The sequence below is a fragment of the Anomalospiza imberbis genome, chromosome 4 (genome assembly GCF_031753505.1).
Source record: "Anomalospiza imberbis isolate Cuckoo-Finch-1a 21T00152 chromosome 4, ASM3175350v1, whole genome shotgun sequence".
In the NCBI taxonomy this organism is placed as follows: Eukaryota; Metazoa; Chordata; class Aves; order Passeriformes; family Viduidae; genus Anomalospiza; species Anomalospiza imberbis.
This window is the reverse complement of record NC_089684.1, coordinates 7,715,778-7,722,440: the sequence shown is the minus strand read 5'-3', so window position 1 is coordinate 7,722,440 and position 6,663 is coordinate 7,715,778. Positions and strand designations below refer to the sequence as shown.

The window sequence follows — 6,663 nt, the reverse complement described above, 5'->3', positions numbered from 1 at the left end:
CAAATTTAGTTAATGAAATTGAACTGTATAGCATTTGCTTTTTTACGTTACCTAACTTTATATTTGGCTTTATTTTTCACAGTGAACCTTCTGTTGTCACTAGTTGCTCTCGTGTTGCATGGCAGTTTCTCAGAAATTTAAGCTCCAGCTACCAAATGCACTGTATATGCCCTGAACATAGGAAGTAATAAAAGAAATAATAGTACTTAATAAATCTCTACTACTACAAGCTGTTTTAATGAGGAGATGACTGTAGAGCGCGGTGGTAATCATTTTCTCACTCATGGGCACCTGCTGATAAAACTCATAACATATCACTGATCATTCATTTGTTCAGGTAGCTAATACTGTGAAAGAGTTTTGAAGTGTTTTTTGTAAAAGATTTGGAAATGCTCCCTAGTGGGCAGGCACCAGGACCTTATTGTATTTCTTTTCTTTAATACATTTGGGTCTTGCACATGATTTGGGCTAACATTAAGTGTTCTAGGATCACATGTAGATAGTTCAGTTCTCAAAAGCCAGTAGTTCAGTGCTGAAACTCGAGAAGTCTCAAAATTGAAAACAGCGGACAGTTGCATGCAATGGAGTTTCTGCTTTCTCCTGGAAAACACAGAAATTTACTCAGGAGCTTTAGGACAATTTGAGCAGCTCACATTTGACCTTGCCAGTCTTTTGAAACTGTTTGGGAAATTATCTTAGAAATCTTACTGTGACCAGGGTATTATTTTTTCCCCCTGTACCCTATGTTGCATTGTATTTACTGGAAAGTGATCACTAGACTTCAGCTTTTATTAATTAGAAACTCTATCTGTATATTAAATTTTGAGCTAAGAATATGATTTGAATTAAAAATATTGAACTTTATTTTCTTTCTTGGGCTAGAAATGAAACACTCTATTTCATCTATGAGTGGGAGGTTGCATTAAAAATATGGTGACTTCTTGGTTTTGCGTTTCCATGTAAGTGACTTTACCACTATCTCCCTTTAATTACTTCAATCAGAACATAGCATTCTAATGAATTGTCTTGCACTTGTTTTAGAAAATTCTGGCTATAAATGCCAGTGGAATATAAAGTACCTAAAAATCTACTTCATGAAGGCAATGAATAATACTTATCTATCCTGAAATTCAAAACTTAAAAAAAAAAAATCATGTGCTGTGTGTATTTTAGCAAGGATATTATGTGGGTTTTAGCCATTAGAGAACCACTGGGGCATCGAACTTAATTTTCTTCTCTTCACTGATGCAACTATGAAAACATTTTATAAAATGCCACAGGCTCTTCAGTCATGAGGGTGTGTGTGTGCATGCTTTATTCCAGCTCAAGCTATTTCTTTGTCTGACTTACATAGAGTACTTGCTCTAGATCTGTTCTGTTCTGCTTCTAACCACTTGTACTGATATGAAGAAATGTCAGGTGAGAACTGAAAGATCAGTCAACTGCTTAATGGTGCTTAATTTTTACGTTTATTTTGTTGTAAAAATTCCTTAACACCTGCATTGCTTTGCAAGTGTATATTCATGTTAGTATTTATAAAGATGTTACAGTGAAAGGAATCATATACCTGATACATTTCTGGAAACTCAATTTCCATCCAGATGCCTGCAGAAAGTTATCTAGTAGAAACCAAACCAAAGCAGTTGGTTTTTTTTGTGGTTGGTTTTTTTTTTTTTTTTTTTTTTTTTTTTTTTTTTTTTTTTTTGTAATTCACAGTCAAGTGTTAATTTTCATGCTACTGCATTAGGTAAACAGAGTAAAAAAGCACATCTGGTTTTGAAATCTGGGATTCTGAAATATAAAGCCTATTCCAACAGAAAGCAGAAAAACTTTAGGACTGACTTCACACTTCCAAACAGGTGGATTGTTTCAGGTACTGTATTAAAAGCATATAAGTTATGGTGAATAAACCTTCTAACTTAATAGCACAAAGAAAACACAAAGCATGCTGATTATTCTAAACAGTCTGAAACTTTTACAAGTATCCTTATTTGTGTGATATAAATAGGTTTTAAAATAGTTTACTTAGCCAAATATGCCAACTTCATTTAGGTTTATTTTTGTGTTAATTTTACGGTTTCTTGAAGTTACAGTATCAAGACATATTATGCATTCATCATTTAGGTGATTTATAGAGCCATATTTATAATTTGCCATGTAATACCATAATGAAAATCATTACAAAACTCTGGTCAATAATTTATAGATAACATTTTGGTCTTTGTGATGCAATTAAGTTATTAGAGGAAAAAAACCAAGAAAAGTCAAAAGAATATCAAACCTTCAAGTCAAACACTCCAAAATTAGAAAATACTAGAGCGGAAGTTGTTGTCACCTCTGTGGTTCAGCTTTTTTACATGTTTCTGTGTTAGGAAATATCTATATCTATAGGAAATTCTCTACTTAGTGAAAAGTGTGGGTTTGGGAGAGACATATAGACATCAAAAAATCTAGTGAGAACTGCAACCTGTAGCAGTCTGAGGTCATATTGACAGCTGAGGCTGGGACCGAGCATTTCAGTCCTGAAGAAAACAGAATATCTTGATTTACACCAGGTGATGGCAGTCACCATCCCTGGAGGTGTTCAAGAAATGACTGGGTATGACATCTGGTTCTGTGATTCAGTTGCCAAGGTTGAACTAGATGATCTTGGAGGTCTTTTTCAAATCTTTTCCAAATTAATAATTCTGAGGTTCTGTGACAGGACAAGGAGGAATGGCTTGAAATTGAAAGAAGTTTAGAATTAGAAGGGTTTGAATTAGGAAGAAATTCTAAACTGTCAGGGTGGCGAGGCACTGGAATAAGTTGGTCAGGAAAGTGGATGCCCAGTATTGCCAGCCGGGGGTCTGTGTATAAATCATGAACGGGATGGGGCTGCTGAGGAATGCACCTCGAGCTGTTTATTTTCCAGCATCAGTGTCATTACATGATTATGACAATGGGAAGATGCCAGCAGCTTACATCCCCGGCAGCAGACAGACAACTTAATGTTACAACTTACTTTAAAAGCTTTTCGACCAATCACACAAAGCAAAAGCATTTTGACAGTAGTTCTATCCAACCACTATAAGCACATGTACCTTCAGTTAAAACAATGCTTGCTTATTTTGAATACAGTACCTGCTTGTAAACCTTAAAACACAATGCATAGAGCTCTATTATTAAGCTTAGAACTTCCTAATATCTCTCTAGAGATACTTTTCTGTAGCTTAGGGAATTCTTCTAGCCAAGCGTTAATACCCCGACCATTGTTCTATTTGTCCTTACTTTTCTACTGCTTATATAACTTTTCTGCTGACAAATCTGATGGCTACTGCTTAGCTCTAATCACAGTTCTGTTGTCTCTGACACCTGCCTTTTGCAGCTTTCCCAAAACCCTCTGATTTTAAGGATTCCCACAGTTCCCCCTCTTGGTTCAACTAAAAAGAAACTTTTGTAACTGTGTCATTTATTAACTGCTTTGCATTTCATAGCTTTACTAGAATATATCTGCCTATTACTTGCTTAAAGCATCTGTCTCTGAGGCCTGCCTTTTGCAACTTTCCCAAAACCCTCTGATTTTAAAGATTCCCACACCCAGTACCTGGAAGTGTTCAAAGCCAGGCTGGAGAGGTATTAAACAACCTGTGAAGGTGTCCCTGCCCATAGCAGGTAGGTTGGAACTACAGGATCTTCAAGGTCCCTTCCAGTGCAAACCATCTACAATTCTTTGATTCTATGCTTGAGAATAGAAGAAAATATAAGACATAATATGATGAGATACATTATGAAAAATGAGCCTTTAAGTTAGGTTTCTTGGAGTTCAGAGGCATTCCTTGGTCATTAGTGTATAGAGTTAAACTTTCTCTCATCTTGTGTGAGCTGTCTTATCTGTCTCAGATACCTAGACTGAACTTTGGTTGAAAGTTATGTAAGTTCTGTAATTTCTGCATAAAATTCTTTTCTGGTTAAAGTCTGGGGTATCCGAGCAAAACTTCGCAGTTTTTCCTCTTCACGCTAATCAGAACATTTATTTCTGAAGTATGTATGCACCTAGAGTGTACTCAGAGGGTATATGCCAGTCACACCCCCTCAGTTTTCTGCTCGCCATCTGTATCTGGGGAGTTGAGCCTTCTGCCTGGAACCTTACTTGTGGTACTTAAGCCTGTGTGGTATTTTTCTCAAAAGCCATCATACCTTTAACAACACTTGTCAGCTTCAACATGGGCTAAAACTCTGTGCAACTTTCCACTTCACTGAAGGCAAAAAGTTGCATACAGGGTACTTATCAAGGTAGGACATAAGTGGCCACAGTTTCTGCTGCAGCATGCAAGCAAGTATGGATAATGGGCTCCAGGTTGCAGAACAGGGTCAGAGTCTAGGGCCGGTAGTTTGCATACCACTTAGGTACTTCAGAAAATATTGCAATTTTTCTCATTGAAATTGTCGTCTTTTCTTTCATAACTGAACATCTTCAAGAACATCTTCTATCCAGATGTCTATTTGGCATTTGCTATGAAAATAATACAGTTACAGATTAACTTCTGTGCCAAACTACTTCTGGCTGTTTTGAATAAATTTATTATTTATTTATGTGAAATTCTAGGTTTCTGTTGTTTTGAGTCACTATGTAAAGCCAAATTTCTCAATGCTGAAACAAGAACGTACACATCCATCCATCTATACATGCACATATATGTACATACATATGTGTGAAAATAAAAAGATGTTTGCAATTAAACTGGAAAACCAATAAAATGAATTCTCAAGTTCTGGATTTATAGAGCAAGATTTCATTGCAGACTGAGTGAATGTATATTTGCAACTTAAAATCAATTCTAAGAGATTACAGCTATTTTTAATGCTGTTCAATGGGGAAGATAATGTGGATTTTATCCAGCTTCATAAACTTAAAATAATTTTGGACCTTAATACATTTCTAAAGGATGATGCCTTGAGTATGTATGCACATAGATTCATATTGCTAGCCCATTTTAATATGCCTATGCTAGTACCAAGGTTTTAGGAGTTTTTATTTTTGGATATGATGCAGAATTATAACCTCCCTTTAAGACTGGTGTAACTACTTACAGAATCAATTATGCTACTTTAGTTAGCTGCTTGATAATATGTACAAATAAAATGGATTTATTATATTATTTCTAAGAAAATAAAGGAAACCTAATTTAGGGTTATGAAACCAAAGACGGAACACACAGAATTTCTGAAGAAGTATTGTCACAAGTACATAGTTCCCCATTGTAGAAATCCCTGTTTACCACTTTAATTTGTGAATTCCATGTATTAAGCAAGGTTACACCCATTTTTTGTGTGCCGTGTATGGTGGATAAATACATTATGCTAGCAGGATGAATTCTGTAGAGCTGCATCGTTGGTCTTGAAAGATACATCTAGTTATTTCTTCTGTCTGATATGAATTCAGATCTTCAACAGATCTTCCAGGCTCATGCTTTTGGATATATGGTGATCTCACAATAGAAGTTTTGTTTTGTTTCACACAAGCTGCATTTTGCCATCAAAGACCATAGCTTTGTTCAAAAAGCAACTTTTTTCTTTGCTCAAAGAGCATTTACTTTTGAAAGTCTGTTGACATGACTTCATTGTGAAGTTATGACTTGCATTATTTTATTCTTCTGAAATGTTTTACAGAACTTTGATATAGATGCTTGCCAGAAAGTATTTTTCTGTGAAAATAGTATACTTTATCTGTACCTTAGACGAAATTTCAAACTGAAAGTAGGGCCAATATAATGATTATATTTTTATACTTCAGAAAACTGTTTTATATCCACATGAAGCTTTTCAAAGAAATTCAACAGGAATTCAAAGCACCTCAATCAAAATAATAACCAAACAGTGAAGGAAGTAACATTTAGTGAAGGAATTGGTTATTTATCCAGCTATACTGAAGATTCTCCAGTTCAAAACTAGTAGCATTAAACAGTTTAAATTTCTGAATGTCTTTAAGTTTTTGAAGAAGGTGATCATCAGCCAACTTCATTAACAAGAATCTAAACAAAATGTTATTCTGTAAATTTATGTAAATACCTCAGCTTAAGTTTATGATGCAGTTTTCTTAGTTTATTACACTACCTGTAACTGAGTCTTTTCTTTGGTAATTGTAATACTTGTCATTGTTCCTTTCAGAATCAATGGTCATTCTAAGAATTACAATTAATAAAGTTATAGCAGTCTCAGCTAATGGTTAATAAACCTTGATCTTATAGTTAAAAATCATCTTTTTCACAAGGACAAGTAGGTTAAATAAATTCTGAGCAAAAGGATATTGTTTCCCATGGTGTTAACATAATTTCATACTCAAAACAAATGTAGAATCTACCAAAAGTCATTCCATTTAACTAGACTTCAACAGGATGTCAAGTAATTTAGAGTAATTAAGACTCCCAAAGTAATTTTCAATAAAGTACATCATTCAACAGTATTGGGTAGTCTTTATGTAGGTCTCCTTTGTCGCTTCAGTTTCTGATATATCTGATATTTTTTAGCATGAGTGGTCTTCTACTTGGTCTTTGTGCGTCTCTGTTAAGCTCCTCTTGTACTATCTATTTCACTTCTGTTCCCATGACCTCTTCTGTATGTATTTGAGTTCTTTTCACTTTCTTTCTGCACTAAATTTTAAGTCTTTAGTTGCCTACACCACCG

The 6,663-nt window shown here is 34.9% G+C and overlaps 1 long non-coding RNA gene across 1 annotated transcript; it reads left to right on the top strand.

The window, feature by feature from the left end:
• The first annotated feature begins 1,729 nt into the window (after positions 1–1,729).
• On the top strand, positions 1,730–6,188 carry LOC137472183 (uncharacterized). The gene is made up of 2 exons (XR_010998054.1): positions 1,730–1,901; positions 5,774–6,188. It is a non-coding gene; the product is annotated as an uncharacterized lncRNA (long non-coding RNA).
• The last annotated feature ends 475 nt before the right edge of the window (positions 6,189–6,663 follow it).